The sequence below is a fragment of the Rattus norvegicus genome, chromosome 19 (assembly GCF_036323735.1).
Source record: "Rattus norvegicus strain BN/NHsdMcwi chromosome 19, GRCr8, whole genome shotgun sequence".
In the NCBI taxonomy this organism is placed as follows: Eukaryota; Metazoa; Chordata; class Mammalia; order Rodentia; family Muridae; genus Rattus; species Rattus norvegicus.
The window spans coordinates 23,262,519-23,279,623 of record NC_086037.1 but is presented as its reverse complement, the minus strand read 5'-3'; the positions used below and the strand labels follow the sequence as shown (position 1 = coordinate 23,279,623).

Sequence of the window (17,105 nt, the reverse complement as noted above, 5' to 3'; positions counted from 1 at the left end):
CATGGATTGAGCCATGGTAGAAATGGCATGGCAGCTACTTGCTTCCATATAGGTAGGTTAGGACGCAGAGAAGGGAGACAAAGTGGGCACTCAGCTGGCCTTCTCCTTCCTCCTCCTTGTAAGTTCTGGCCTCCGAGTCATGAGACAGTACACCTAACCCGCAGGGCTGCTCTTGTGTTTGAGTTTATCCTATCTGGGAAAGCTCTCACAGAAACTAAACCTTTGCCTCTTCGGTTTCCGAATCCAATGAGGCAGCACTAGCCATCCTTTCTGGTTAGGTTAATTTATAGTTGTCTGGACCCAAAGGCAGCTAAGGAATGCGGACAGCAACAGTCTTCTCCAGGCAAGAGCACACACGTTGGTTATCTAGTACCAAATGGTCAGTCCTGAAAAGATACATTTAAGTAAGATTATATAGACCGAGCAGGTTGTATTGTGTGTGTGTGTGTGTGTGTGTGTGTGTGTGTGTGTGTGTGCGCGTGTGTGTTCATTCATTCCAGTAAACCATGATCAATGCCTTGATACATTTTACTTAATGATAATTATGATAATGATGATGATGATGATGTTGACGACGATGATGACGATGATGATAATAATAATGGTAATAATCTCTGAAGGTAGTCTAACAGTCCTGTTGGAGAAGACATCTCCAATGGAAAGTGTCTGGAAAATTCTAGACCCCAATTGTTATTTAGTGCTAAATTGTTATTTAGCCTCAGGAATGCTGTGTGTGTACTCTGCTAATGGCCATATCCCCAGCCCTTTGAACTGGTGTTTATTTATTTGTTATTCATTATTTCTGTGCTGAGAATTGAACCCAAGGCCTGTGTGTGCTATGCTCTTCTCCCGAGGTAACTTACTAGCTATGTGGCTTGTATATTTGGACCAGTTTCATCATGTTTATTACTGTTCCACTCTCAGCCTTCTGCTATGTTATTTTAATCTCACGTAAGTAGTTCTTAATAAAAAGCATTCTATTCTAAGTTGATTTCATCTTATGCAACCTTAGCTCTTTACTTAGAAAGGAAAATACTTGAAGAGCTAGCATGTCTGGATCCCACGTGCTACTGTCCTCACGTCTTTCTCGTTAGCGCATTTCATGCTTTTTGGTTACCCCATTCTCTATTATTTGTTCTTCCCTGTGTGGGGCTCACAAGGCTTTGGGGTCTCGGGGCCTCATTACTGCCCAGCCTTATCTGAGTCTGTGTTCAGGTTGCCTTTGCCTGTTTGTCTCTCCCCCTGTCCCTTTTTACTCGCTTTCTTTTTTGGGGGGAGGGGGAGGTATTTTTATTTATATTTCAAATGTTATTCCTTTTCCTGGTTTCCCGGCCATAAGCCTCCTATCCCACCCCCCTCTCCTTCCTCTATAAGGGTGTTCCTCCTCCCCAACCACCCCCCTTTCTGCCTTCCCCCCTGACATTCTCCTATACTGGGGGGGGGGGTTCCAGCCTTGGCAGGACCAAGGGCTTCTCTTCCCACTGGTTTCCAACAAGGCCATCCTCTGCTACATATGCAGCTGGAGCCATGGGTCTGTCCATGTGTAGTCTTACTGATGAAGCCAAGAAGTGCATGCTGACAGGAACCGGATATAGCTGTCTCTTGAGAGGCTCAGCCAGAGCATGACAAATACAGAGGCGAATGCTAGCAGCAAACCACCGAACTGAGAACTGGGTCCCTGTTGGAGGAATTAGAGAAAGGATTGAAGGAGCTGAAGGGGCTTGCTGCCCCATAAGAACAACAATACCAACCAACCAGCTCCCAGGGACTAAACTCACTTGCTTTCTTTTGGTCCCTAGAATTTAGGAGACCGTGGACCTTGTTACTGTTTGTCAAGAGCCAGCTTTTGCTTCTTTTGCCTGCCTCTGCTATGCCATTTAGTGGAGTTGTTTTCTACCTTGGAACAGTTTTGTTCATTAATTTCTTCTATGCTTTTCACAATTATTATTTTTTGCTTTGCCCCTAGAGTTATTAGAGTTGTTTTGTTTTGGTAAATACATTCGAGGCAGTCAATTTGCTGTTTGATACTACTTCATGTGCACCCTACAGGCATGATGTCCTTATGCATATTTTCCTCATCCCATGCCTAAATACTTAAATTTTTCTATTATAATGTATATTAAATTTAAGATTTATTCTCTCTAGAATTTTTTACATGAGTACTTACATTATCTTTGCTCCTTTCTTCTCCCCTAACATCTTCTGTCCTCCAGATTCCCTTTCAAATCCATTATGTATTTTTAATTATTATTACATGTTCATAAGTATGTATATATGTACATATATATCTTGTTGAGTACATTTGTGTGTATATATATATGGTGTGTGTGTGTGTGTGTGTGTGTGTGTGTGTGTGTGTGTCTTTAGGGCTTACTTTGTGGGTTGGATAAGCTATCAGGGGCTTTATCCCTGGAGAGAACTGATCCTCTCTCAGTGGCTTTTAATTGCTCATTCTCCTCATCTAGAGGGAAGGCCTTATGGTATTTTCCTTCCTATATTGGCAGGGAAACTGGTATTGCCATTGTTCTGGTCTTGTTTAGACTACCATTTTGTTGAGCTATCATGAGTGCAGTTTTCCTTTTATACATAACAGACACAGTCGCACACCAGACGTCCGATTCTCTGTTTCTGCAATCTTTGGCCGCCTCTCCCAGAATGTTTCCTGAGCCTTAGGTGTCGGGGTTGTGTTGTAGATGTATCAGTTGGATTGGACACTCCACTGTGATTTGACCAGTTGTGATTTTCTAATGGTTTCTGTTCACTACAGAAAGAAGCTCCTTTGATGAGGGATAAGAGCTACATTTCACTGTAGGTTTAAGGATAGGTATTTAGAATGCAACTAGAATTTATACTGCTTTAGGCAGCATAGATTAAAGCTGGATATCAACAATGGTAGAAACAACAGAAGACTTATAAACTCGTGAAACCTTGACAACTGGATAAAAAAATGGGAGAAGACAGAAATTAGGAAAGGATTTAAAGTCTTTCTAGAGTTGAATGAAAACAAGTGTACAACATACTTGAAATATAGTTCCCTATATTTAGTGATATATTAAAGTGATTCTAAGAGGCAGAGTCCTAGCTTTAGTGCCTATATAAGATCTCTGGAGAGACCTTATATTAGTAACTTAATACTATACTTGAACATTCCACACCAATATAAGAAATCATATCCAAAAGAAGTAGACATCAAGACATTCTCAAATTCAGGGCTGAAGTCAATAAAATAGAAACAAGTGAGCAAGCAAACAAAAAATAATACAAAGTATCTGTGAAACAAAAGCTTTTCATTTGTATATTCTTGAGGTTTCTGTTAAAGGTTATACATAAATTTTAATTAAATTATTTTTTAATTAATTAAATTAAATTACTTTTTATTTTTATTTTATGTGCATGGGTATTTTGCCTACCTATCTGATGTGTGTGCAGTGCCCAAAAATGTCAGAAGGATGCATCAGATTCCCTGGGACTGGAGTTATAGATGGCTTTGAACTGCCAATTAAATCTGGGTCTTGTGGAGGAACAGCCAGTGCTCTTAACCACTGAGCCATCTCTCCAGCCCTCTCATCTGTATTTCTAATTGTCATTTTTTTAAAGTAGTGAGTATTCTTTGAATATTTTGAATAGCAGACCTTTATCAGAGAGACATTTAAAACATATTTTTTTCAGTCTAGTCTTCTCTTGAAAAATAATTTTTATAGAGAGAATGTTTAATTTTAATGAAGGCCAGTTTTCTAGCTCTTCCTTTTCATATATAATGCTTTTGGTGTTATGTCTGAAAAGAGTCAATATTAAAATGTGTTTCATGTTTCTCCTTACCTAAAAGGAATTTTTGTTTGATTCTCTGGCTAGTATAAAATCTTTTTGCAGATATTTTTTTCTTTTGCACTTCCTCCCCAGTTGTTCCAACACATTTGCTGAAATACATTTATTTTCTACCGCAATGCCTTGGTTATTTGGTTGAAGATTAGTAGATTATATTCATAAGAGTCTGCTTGTCTATTGATATATATGGATGTATATCAATCAATATATATTCAAGAAAGTGTAATTTTATCTACACTATGCATCCCTCATGTTTATAAAATTCTTCTGTCAGATGCATTCTGTTGTAAATTGTCTCTTCTCTTTGTGAGAGTTCAGGTAATTTATTTATTCATTATTCTTCCAAGACAGTGATTTCCAATGAATGAATGTCAAAATATTAGAAATGCATCAGTGAAGAAGGAATCCTTAAACCCCGGTGTTTATAGGCCTTATAATCTCTGATGTAAATACGTAAGCAAAGATAGAGATAGATAGTCATAAATTAATCCCCTAGTTACCACTAACTTTTGTCTTATCATGCTTATTCATTGAAACTGTCCAAATGAGGCAGATTCTCCTCTAAATGATTTTTAATTTTTATTTAATAAAAAATTAGTTATGTGGGGTGGACATAAGCACTTTAACGCATGTCTGTAGAGCGGAGAGAGAGGGTACAGGTCCCTGGCGACTGGAACTAGAGGTACTTGTGAATTGCCTGATGTGAGTACCGGGAACTGAACCCTGGTCCTCTGAAAGAACAACACGAACTCTTACCTGTCGAGTGATCTCTCTAGCACCACTGACCTCCACCCAAGCAATTTATTAAAAAACCCACAAACTTCTCCTTGTGTCTTCGTTACTTTCAACGCCCAGAGTCAGTGGCGTCCTAGTGTCACCTGCACCCCTGCGACAAAGAAGGAAAAGAAGACGAGGTTTGGCCTGAACGTTTACATGGACAAGACAGTCTGTGACACTTGTTTGACCCACATTCTTGCAGCTAGACCTTGAGCGCAGTTCAAGAGTTCCTACGAAAGGGAGTTTACCATGGGCTCACGATGAAGAGAAAGCAAGTCTGGCTAGAGGTACAGTAGACTGGGCTGTGCCTCAGTTTAGTGAAAGCGCCGCAGATCCTTGGAGAGCATAGCTGCTGTAGTCCTTCAGAATAGTCCTGAGCTGGGCCAGTTTATCCGGGTCTGCAACCACTCCGGGCTGACTTGCCACTGAGAGTGGACTGCCTGGGCGGCGGGTGTGGTTATGAACAAGGTAACTTCCAGAGAGTGTGATTCCGAGAAGTAAGTGTCACAGCTCAAGGTTGTGCTCTGTGCGTTTCCATAAGTAGGGGACTTCTCTCTCTCTCTCTCTCTCTCTCTCTCTCTCTCTCTCTCTCTCTCTCTCTCTCTCTCTCTCTCTCTCTCCCTCCCTCCCTCCCTCCCTCCCTCCCTCCCTCCCCGAAGGCTTGCGTCATGCTTCTCAGTATCCGCCAGGGGTGTAGATGTATTGTAGTTAGGTTTGCACAAAGACAAAAACCCGAGAACAGAATATAGCAAGACAGAAAATGGAGACAAAGCACATGCACGACTTTTTCTTTATTTCCGATGCTTGCTGTAAAGTGTGGATTTATCTGTATTCATATTGCTCATCTGAGTGTGCTTTCAGCCTGAGACTTGCATCATTAGTTTAATACTCACAGGTCAAATATTGCCTGCCTTCTATTTCTCTTTTTCCTGAAACTTGCTTTCCATGCTCTCTGGGATCCTTCAGTATTTATGTCTCTTATTTGATATTTCATCTTTTTTTCCCTCCTCTAAGCATTTCTGGGAAATCCTCCATGCCGTCTTCTAATTCTTAGTCTAATCCAATCTAGACTTACTTTGTACCTTGAACATACAGTTTTTCCAAATAATATATTCTCCTTTTCCAAAATTCCAATCTCTTCTTTTTCATGTCTCTATTTTACTCCTGACTGCTTTACTTTGTAGCTTGATGTTCTCTTCGAAAGTCACCCCATCTCCTCCTCCTCTCATGGTAGAGTTCAGTGTCCGTTTAACTCCATCTCATGCCGTTTGCTGTTCCCATTCTCTATGGGATGTCAATTCATTACAATTATTGGTATCATTCATTACTTTTTCCAGTGATGGTTTGGAGCGCATGTTTTATGATTTTAAAGTTATCTTATAACCGCCTGGTTTACACAGAATAGGGATTTTTTTTTTTTTTGTTTTTTTGTTTTTTTTTTTTTTGCGTTTTTGTATTTTCTGAGTCACACTGTGGCTGCTGGGAGGATTTCCAGTTCAGACCCAGCCATGGTTCTTCCTGGCTCTTGCCCCTGCACTGATGGGAATATTGCACATCCCGTTCCTTAGCCAGGGCCTGGCAGGGTCTGACCACATTTATGTTACTTCTTAAATAGGGAAGTTAGAATGAGCCATGCCTCTAGCAGGAAGTAGTCGCCTTTTCTGCTCCCTCTTGGCCATTGTTTTTAGTGGAGTCAGGTGCCACTCTGCCTTCTGTGGGGTTTATGCTGGTTTCTGGGTGTCTCAGCAGTGTCGAACCCTAGGAACCTTTACCTGCCTGTGGGGGCTGGGACACTGTCCGCACTGCTTCATTTCTGTCACTACACTGTCTTCTGGTTTGGGGTCCTTTGTGGATTAAAAGTGCATCTCTGACTCACTCCATTCCACAAAGAAAACCTGTTCCTACCTTCCTCTTTCTTTTGGTCTAGTCTTCTACAGAAGCCTCACTTATCTGCGGGATTAAAATATAATTTATTATCATATATCATGCTTGCACAATCTCTGACTCCCTTTCCTGTCTGATTATGTTGGTCATTATGGCCTCTTGCCTCTGGCCTCCCTCCTTCCTTCCTTCTTAATGATTTCTGCTCTTCCTACACTATCCACACTTTCCCGAGTCGGCTGCTTGTCTTAATTCTCTGAAAATGAGTCTTATCTGTATGTTAAAAATAACACCTAAAATATTCAACTCTAACATGGAAAGAGAGGCAGGAGTGTGTGAGTCAAATAGGAGAGTGCTTCCTGGAGCTGGGCCTTGCATCATTTTGGGTTATAAGGCTCATCATCATCACCATCATCATCACCATTATCACCACCACCATCATCACCATCATCATCACCATCATCACCACCATCATCACCATCATCATCACCATCATCACCACCACCATCATCACCATCATCATCACCACCACCATCATCACCATCACCATCTCATCACCATTATCACCACCACCATCGTCACCATCATCATCACCATCATCACCACCATCATCACCATCATCATCACCATCATCACCACCATCATCACCATCATCACCACCATCACCATCATCATCACCATCATCATCACCACCATCATCATCACCATCACCATCATCACCATCATCATCACCATCATCACCACCATCATCACCACCACCATCATCACCATCACCATCATCACCATCATCATCACCATCATCACCACCACCACCATCACCATCATCCATATTATGTTTTACAGGATAAAGAGTTTTGGTTAAGAGAATAAGTAACTATCTTGAGTTTTTTCTAACATAAGCAGCCTCCAAGACTCAGGACTCTAGTTTTCGAAACAGTGATGTCATGGCACATTTAATATAATAGCTGGTTGTATAAAACTCAAGACCAGTGAATGGGAACTAAGAACCTTGTAGGGGGAGTACGATTCCCCAGAAGAAGTTTATTTCTCAGGAATCGGGAGATCTGTATCCTGTTTTCCATTCATTCACAAACCCAGTGCTAAATGGATATATAAATTCTTTACATATACCTGAAATGCATTCTTCTTACCTGTAGGAAGGGGGCTCAGAGAAACTCTTAAGATTCTTTGCCATCTTCAAATTATATTACTTGAAGCTGTTACTTAAATATAAACTCTCCTACACCAGTATTTTTTGCAAGGTCTTGAGAATAAAGAAAGGAGAGTACACAGAAGGAATAGACTGTGATTGGCCTCAATTTCTTGGACTGGATCTTTAAATTTACTATTTCTCAGTACAGAACGATTCTCTGTACGATAGCTTTGCCCTTTATTTTATTTTGTTTTATTTGTTGTAATTAATTTTTTAGCAATTTCATTGTTGCTTTTACCTATTTACAAAATGTCCCAAGCATATCAACAGGGAACTATTTTGCAAAGTGAGTATTTACTCTGTATTATTATTTATAAGATGTTAATGCCTTCTATTTTAGACATAAATGATTAAGGCCAAATACACTTTATAATAGCACTGTTTTTTTTTTTTTGAATTAATTTTTTTTTTGCTAAATCCTTCTTTTTTTTTTTACATTATTAAAACATTTTTTTTATTAACTTGAGTATTTCTTATATACATTTCAAGTGTTATTCCCTTTCCCGGTTTCCGGGCAAAATCCCCCTCCCCCCTCCCCTTCCTTATGGGTGTTCCCCTCCCAACCCTCCCCCCATTGCCGCCCTCCCCCCATAGTCTAGTTCACTGGGGGTTCAGTCTTAGCAGGACCCAGGGCTTCCCCTTCCACTGGTGCTCTTACTAGGATATTCATTGCTACCTATGGGGTCAGAGTCCAGGGTCAGTCCATATATAGTCTTTAGGTAGTGGCTTAGTCCCTGGAAGCTCTGGTTGCTTGACATTGTTGTACTTTTGGGGTCTCGAGCCCCTTCAAGCTCTTCCAGTTCTTTCTCTGATTCCTTCAACGGGGGACCTATTCTCAGTTCAGTGGTTTGCTGCTGGCATTCGCCTCTGTATTTGCTGTATTCTGGCTGTGTCTCTCAGGAGCGATCTACATCCGGCTCCTGTCGGTCTGCACTTCTTTGCTTCATCCATCTTGTCCAATTGGGTGGCTGTATATGTATGGGCCACCTGTGGGGCAGGCTCTGAATGGGTGTTCCTTCAGTCTCTGTTTTAATCTTTGCCTCTCCCTTCCCAGCCAAGGGTATTCTTTTTCCTCATTTAAAGAAGGAGTGAAGCATTCACATTTTGATCATCCGTCTTGAGTTTCGTTTGTTCTAGGGATCTAGGGTAATTCAAGCATTTGGGCTAATAGCCACTTATCAATGAGTGCATACCATGTATGTCTTTCTGTGATTGGGTTAGCTCACTCAGGATGATATTTTCCAGTTCCAACCATTTGCCTACGAATTTCATAGACTCGTTGTTTTTGATAGCTGAGTAATATTCCATTGTGTAGATGTACCACATTTCCTGTATCCATTCCTCTGTTGAAGGGCATCTGGGTTCTTTCCATTTTCTGGCTATTATAAATAAGGCTGCGATGAACATAGTGGAGCACGTGTCTCTTTTATATGTTGAGGCATCTTTTGGGTATATGCCCAAGAGAGGTATAGCTGGATCCTCAGGCAGTTCAATGTCCAATTTTCTGAGGAACCTCCAGACTGATTTCCAGAATGGTTTTACCAGTCTGCAATCCCACCAACAATGGAGGAGTGTTCCTCTTTCTCCACATCCTCGCCAGCATCTAATAGCACTGTTTTAATCTATAAAAATAACACGAAAGCATGCACATCGTGTTTCATTTGTCATGTATTAATTTGGGAATCTTCATGAGATATTTTGAAACCATACGTGATATGTAAGAGTGCTTCACAGACGGGAGAGTCAGTCTTCTACTGTTGTCACTGGGAATATGTACCTTCACTTAGAGTTTTCTTACCAAAAATCTTTTCATTAAAAATTGTTAAAAACTAAAATATAATTACACTACTTTTCTTTCCTTGAATTCCTTTCACTATTTCTTCCTCTCAAATTCATGGCTTCCTTTGTTATTGATACACAGACTCACATGCACGAATGTACACACACACACACACACACACACACACACACACACACACACACACACATTCAAAAATGTATAAAAAAGGCCTGCATAGTCCGTATAGTGATATATGTATATGTTTCAAGAGCTGACCACTTATCTTACGAAACTTTGTACATAAAAATGCATGATAAGACATAATACTCGTACATTTTATTCAAGAAAAGCTTAAGTCTTCCTGTCATGGGAGTTTGAGGTGAGAGAAATGTAGTAAAAGGTGGATCTTTCTGAAGCCAGCTGCTTGTGTGTTCACTGCTATTTTGGACCAAAGCACTTAGATTCATTTCTCATTTGGCTAATTATGTTCTTCCTGTCAAGGTCTCTGTACTAGTCATATTGCAAAATGCATGGCAGGTTACATGGAGGTTTTAGTAGTAATAGGGTTTCTAAAGAGTAGGTTGTCTTGGAAAATGTAGAAGAATACAAAACTAAGACTTCAGAGCAACAGTGTGTGTGTGTGTGTGTGTGTGTGTGTGTGTGTGTGTGTGTGTGTGTGTGCAGATGTGCATATGCTATGGTGTGCATGTAGAGATCAAAAGGCAACCCTAGGTGTTGGTTCTTATCATCTTATCTTGTTTTAGACAGGATCTTTACTGTTTGTTCACTGTGTTGTCTAGGGTATCCAGGCTAAAAGCATCTCTGGGATTCTCCTGTCTCCATTTCTCATCTCCTTATTGGGGTCTTGTGATAGCAAACACTTGTCCTGCATGCTCTTACTCACATAAAATCCCCAAGAGGGATTTGAACTATGGACTTTACATTTCTTTCATAGAAAGCTAGCTCCCTAGAAGGGTCCCAGCTTTCTATGGTGCAATAGTACAGGCTTAGCCACATATACAATCAATGGAAGACAAAAGTTAGTACTTGGCCAGGTGGGTCTTCCAAAGTAACTCTGACACATCCGGCTTTTTAAAACAAAGCTCTGTGCTTCATATTTCTTTTGATGGAGAATCAGCTGATAATAAATAAAAATATCTATGAGGATTAGAGCTTAGTTTCAGTCTTATGTGTCATTTTGAAAAAGTAATAGGTGTCAGTAAATGCATTTTAGTTGCTAAATAAGATATTGGGAAAGTGTATACTATTCCCAGGGGCATAGCTTAATGAATAATACATATTTACAAAGGGAACACATTGTAAACCACATTCCATAAATGTCAGAAATTACTAGGACTTATAGTCTCACCTGAGACTCTTAACTCCTCTCCCTAGAGGTTGTACTTAGTTTTGAACTTTATATCAACTGGAGCATAAATCAGATCCTCTTTATGCTGACTTACTCTTTAACATTGTCTGTGAGAACCAATGATCTTTGATTAAGTCCAGTGTCAAGGCTGCAAATTTTCCACTATGTACATCGTGCTTACATTATTTATTCTTCTTTTGGTGGACATTAGAATTGTTTCTATTATTTCGATTTTTACACAGTACTACTATGATCATCCTTACATGTATCTTTCAGTAAATGGTGTTGCCTTTTCCATAAGGAGTCAGAATTGTCTGGTTCATGGGTAGGAATTTAGTTTTTGAAGATTATTTCCAACCAGTTTAATAAATTGACCAATTAATTCTCCAATAGGCAGGGAGTGAATATTTGAGTTGATCTATGTCTTTGGGGATTTTAAAGAGTCGTTTATTTGGGTATGTGTCTGTGAATTTTAGCCTTATTTTTTCTAATAACAAATCAATTTTGAGTATTATCTAATTTCCATTTGGAAATCTGCCTTGTAATTTTTTCAGTGTTTTCTTTTGTTATAATTTTACTGATTTGTGAAAGCATCTTAGATGTCTGTGTTTTCAATTTTACATTATGTAGAGACTAAAATTACGCATTTCAGTTCCTTGGAGCAGTTGGTACCTTTACTCAAATGTGGCTCCACTTGACAATGATCGACTCTCACTAACACAGGCATAATCTGCTTGATTCCCAGGAACTTCCGTACACATGTTTGATTTTGCTAAATCATTTTCGTGTATGTATGTGCATATATGTATATATCCACGGGGGCGGCTAGAGTTATATCTTGAGTATCTTTCCTTATATCTCTCTACCTTATTATTTTTTGAGACAAATATCATTGAGCCAAGAGCCAGTATAGTTAAGCAGATTGGCTGGTCAGCAAGCTCTAGGAACCATGCTGTCTTCTCTTCCCTAGCGCTACACAGACATGAGCTAGAGGCACACGCTGCCCCATCCAGCCTCAAGTGAGATCTGAGTGTTTGAATTAAGGTCCCTGTGTTTGGGCAGCACACACTGGGGTAACTTCCACCTCACCAAATTATATTTCATAGATCACTGTAGTAATCCGTAGTCATGTGAGATGACAGAAAACCACGGCTTATTGAACATGACTCAGCAGAGTCGGCTTCCTTTCCCCCCCTTTTATTAAAAATACAATTTTTCCTCTCACATAATGTATCCCGGCAACACTTTTCCCTTTATCTAACATCCCAGTTCCTCCTCCCCTCCCCACCCCTCCCCTCCAATCCAGAACACACCCTTTCTGTCATTAGAAATCGAACAGACTTCTAAATAATAATAATGCAATAAAATTAAAAAAAGATAAAACAAAACCTAACACATTGGAATAGGACGAAATGAACTGAAAGGACAGCCCAAGGAAAAGCAAAACTAACAGATACAGATGTCGTGATCCATTCATTTTCACACTCAGGAATTCCATGGAAATACAAAGCTGGAAGCCATTTACTCATTTCCTCTTTAAGGGCCTCTGTCATATTCATAAAGACCACTTCAAGGTCTCTTACTTGTAGTTAAACTATGTTGCAATGCTCAGGGCCTTCTGTGGTGTGGTTGCTGGCCCTAGTGGAGACATTTTGTCCCGGCTGTTCTTGTGTTTGTTACACTGGAGTCTACACAATTGGCTTTGGAAGACTGGAATTTTAGGTGCTGATTTCCTGTCTTGTCTTTGTTGGGGGAGGGGTGTTTTGTTCCTTGGTTTCTGTTGCTTTTTCTGGTTCTTAGGAGGGTGTGGTGGCTGTGTGTTGCCCAGTGGGGATGCTTCTGGGATCATACAAGGTGTGGTCAATGGGGATTCTAGCTAAAATGTATTCTAGGTGTCTTAGTTAGGGTTTTACTGCTGTGAACAGACACCATGACGAAGGCAAGTCTCCCCAATCCAAACGAGCAATCTCAGGTTCTTTCTGCTCGTAGTTATTGTTCTGTACAAGTGAGAAAATACTTTGTCTAAAGCAACTTGAAAGAGAAGGGGCTTATCTTTGCTTTCAGTCTAAGGAAACAGCATAGGATGGCATAAGGATTCCAGTTGTGGTGGCAGAAGCAAGAGGTGGTTGTTTGCACTGTCTCCACAGTCAGCAAGTACAGAGGGAACCACCGAGTCTCCTCTTTTCCTTTCTATTCTATCTGGTATAGCAGTATGGTGGCACTGGCGCTCTCTGGTAAACTTCTCAAAGACTTGCTCAGAAGTGTGTCGTCTGATGGGTTGTGATCTAGTCCAGTGGCCAATATGGATAGACCATCACCCTTGTTAATCTGAACGAAATGTAGCACAGATTGGGAACAGTGGTCAGACCAGACTACGAGAGAGAAGTTATGGAATGAGAGGGAGTGCCGAAGGCTGTGGGGGAGTCACGTGACTCAGGAGGTCTGGCCTGGACTTTTCCTTTTATGTCAGACTCTGCAGCTTCTGAAAAGGCAGGAAGTGGCCAAAGGAGACCTGGGAAACCTTGACCGCATAGTTGACTTCTGTCATTCAGAATCGGCGGTTTATTTTTTATTTCAAAATATATAAAAACAATACACCAAAATTAAAATCGGAAGGGCCCTTTAAAGTATTTTATCCCAGTAATATCATTTAAATGAGGAAAATTAAAACTAAACCAAGTCAAATCCACCTACTGACTTAGTTCCAGAGTTGTGGAGTTTTTAAGATTGTAGTCCCAAGCTTCTTTTTTTTTTTTTTTTTTTTTTTGGTTCTTTTTTTTCGGAGCTGGGGACCGAACCCAGGGCCTTGCGCTTCCTAGGCAAGCGCTCTACCACTGAGCTAAATCCCCAACCCCAGTCCCAAGCTTCTTCTTCATATTTATATAGGACGGTGAGATACACAAGGCCAGGGCCAAGGCCACGTCTTTAAATGCAATCAGAAGCAGTGGAAAGGAAATGATCTGGTCCACACTTTGGAAGGCGGATGCTCTTCTGTGAAGACAGACAAAAACGTAAGGTGCTTTGAGGCCCAGGGCCCCAGGAACAGGTAGATACAGGTCAAGTTTCTGAGAGCAAAGTGTGGAGGTGAAAGTGGGACTGGAGATTTAGAAACTTGGTGTGGAGAGACAGTGGGAAGAAAGTTAGTGTTAAATGAAAATTTCTTTTTTTTTAAAATTTTTTATTTTTTTAATGCATTTTCTTTTTTTTCTTCCATCTTTATTAAATTGGGTATTTCTTATTTACATTTCAAGTGTTATTCCCTTTCCCGGTTTCCCGGCAAACATCCCCCTCCCCCCTCCCCTTCCTTATGGGTGTTCCCCTCCCAACCCTCCCCCCATTGCCGCCCTTCCCCTAACAGTCTAGTTCACTGGGGGTTCAGTCTTAGCAGGACCCAGGGCTTCCCCTTCCACTGGTGCTCTTACTAGGATATTCATTGCTACCTATGAGGTCAGAGTCCAGGGTCAGTCCATGTATAGTCTTTAGGTAGTGGCTTAGTCCCTGGAAGCTCTGGTTGCTTGGCATTGTTGTACATATGGGGTCTCGAGCCCCTTCAAGCTCTTCCAGTTCTTTCTCTGATTCCTTCAATAGGGGACCTATTCTCAGTTCAGTGGTTTGCTGCTGGCATTTGCCTCTGTATTTGCTGTATTCTGGCTGTGTCTCTCAGGAGAGATGTACATCTGGCTCCTGTCGGCCTGCACTTCTTTGCTTCATCCATCTTGTCTAATTGGGTGGCTGTATATGTATGGGCCACATGTGGGGCAGGCTCTGAATGGGTGTTCCTTCAGTCTCTGTTTTAATCTTTGCCTCTCTCTTCCCTGCCAAGGGTATTCTTGTTCCCCTTTTAAAGAAGGAGTGAAGCATTCACATTTTGATCATCCGTCTTGAGTTTCATGTGTTCTAGGCATCTAGGGCAATTCGAGCATTTGGGCTAAAATCCACTTATCAGTGAGTGCATACCATGTATGTCTTTCTGTGATTGGGTTAGCTCACTCAGGATGATGTTTTCCAGTTCCACCCATTTGCCTAATTTCTGTCATTTGTTCTCACACCAACTGCTGGGCCACCTTTTCCAGGTCCCTAAAGTATGGTCCCTTTCCCGGCATCCCCCTGTGGGGCAACCACATCTGTTCTTGATCCCAAGTACATCCTTATGAAAGACATAACATTTGTTATCTTTCCTTTGCTTGGCCAACATTTCCAGGATACTAATGGCCAATTGTAAAGACAGAAGTTTTGTTTTAGCTCATGGTTTCAGGATTTTCTTTCCATGGTTGTTTGACTCCATCATTTCGGTCTGTGGTGGCACAGTACCTTAAACTAGGGACATTTGATGGAGGAAGTTTGCTCATATCCTGGAAGTGGAAGCAGAATGTCTAGGGTCTTGATATTCTCTTCAAAGGTATGACTCAGTTTCCAGAGATCCTCCTACCAGGAAATGCCACCACCTTCTGGTACTTTTATACAAGCCTTTAATATATAGGCCTTTGGGAAAAATGTAAGGTCCTATATGGTATAGTCTATGATCAACTCTGATTAGTCATCTACTTTATGAAGATAAGGTAGGAAATGAGTTCTAATTCTGTTTGCCTCTTATCCTACAAAAACAGGAATGTAAATCTTAAGCTTTCTCTTACCAATTTAGAGAACTTTAAGTTGATCTACCCAGAGAGGACATATTCTGTGATCCTGCCTACAATATAATTCTGAGACTTGGAGAAATAGATTTTTCTAGAATTCCGAATTTTTAAATACGTGTTGTAGTGGTTTCTTTGTCTGGGTAGGGACCGAGGAAACTTTTTATACTTCTTTATCTAACCACATGTGACTATAGTAATGACTTTCGTGGGGTGGAGTTTATGCTTATTACAATAGTCCCCAAAGGGTTGAACTCTTCTTCACAGATTGTTGGATGAGTCAGTCAACTGAACAGTTATGTGTAAAGTCTAGACTACGATGGTGTGTGGGTCCCTGCGAGGCATGTAGTATTCTTGTTTATAATCATACAAACACTGAGTGCACAGTTTCCACCAGTGCAAGTGATTCCATAACTCTAGAGACACGTAATACATAGCATAATGCTTTCAAAGGAACGTAGTATTGATGTAGAAAGGAGAACTCAGCTCCGTCCATGTACCAGTCCATTTCCGAGCATCTCCAGAATCTGGAACACCGGACTAGAAACCCCTGTATCAAGGTTCAAGGCAGAGGTAAACTTCAAAAATGAAGTTCTTAGAATCTAGACTGATATGTTCATTAAACTTCCCAGGTGCATGGTAGTCATTCACAGTTGAGGACAAGCAGTGTTTAATTTCTAGTATTTTTTTTTTAGTATAATTTTGCTTTCCAGGTGCATGTGGTCTGTGTGGGGTTATGGGACTCTTAGACATACTTCTATTGTTAGCTCCTTACACAGATGAAATAGCCAGCATAGCTATGATATTTAAAGCAGAGATAAGGGACTGAGACTAGACAAGTCACGAAGGAGATGGGAACAAAACCCCGGGCACTTTTTAAGTTGAAGATGAACACAAATCTAAGATCAGAGCTGGAATGTATAAGGTATGAATTAGATATTAATAAGAAAGTAATGAAGTTACGTGAGCTCTCACAGCATCTCGAGGTAGAATATTTGAAGTTGAGTTCTTTTACTCCACGAAATAGCTGTTCGCATGAACTGTTGGTTCCCTTTCTCTCCATTTTTTCTTTCGGGCTCTACCAAATGTGAGGCAGTAGCTCTAGGAGGTGTCCAGCTCTGTTACAATACATGAACTGTCTGAGGGAAGTTCATTTAACTCCGTTCCAGAGGTGCAAATTACGGCGCTAGCTTTGTCCCAGCTTCAGTGGGGAAGCTTGTGGCTGAGTTTCTCATAGTGGCAGCACATGAGGAAGAGAGCAATCATATCTCAGAAACCGGAAGCCAGAGGGGCTAGGGTAGCTCAACCTAATCCTATTACATCCTCCACATGACTTAAAGATGCTTCACTAGTTCTTAAGTCCTTCACACTGTCATTGGCACACCAAGAGCCATGCTTTCAACATGGGAACCTTTGGGAATACACTTAAAGACATCCAAACCCTTTCAAAGCTGTTTGAGTCCAGTAAGGTAGAATGTAAGCAAATACCCCACCACCCATCAGAGAAGAGACATTGAAAGCTTTAGATCAGGGGGCTGGAGGGGTGGCTCTGCTCTTCCAGAGGAGCTGGGTTAAAGTCTCAGCACCTTCATGGCCGCTCACAACTATCTGTAATTCCAGTTCTAG

The 17,105-nt window shown here is 40.8% G+C and overlaps 1 protein-coding gene across 8 annotated transcripts in view; it reads left to right on the top strand.

Annotated features, from left to right (window-relative positions):
- Positions 1–17,105, top strand: part of Iqcm (IQ motif containing M) — a 230,308-nt gene that overhangs the window by 27,512 nt on the left and 185,691 nt on the right. The window lies entirely within an intron of this gene.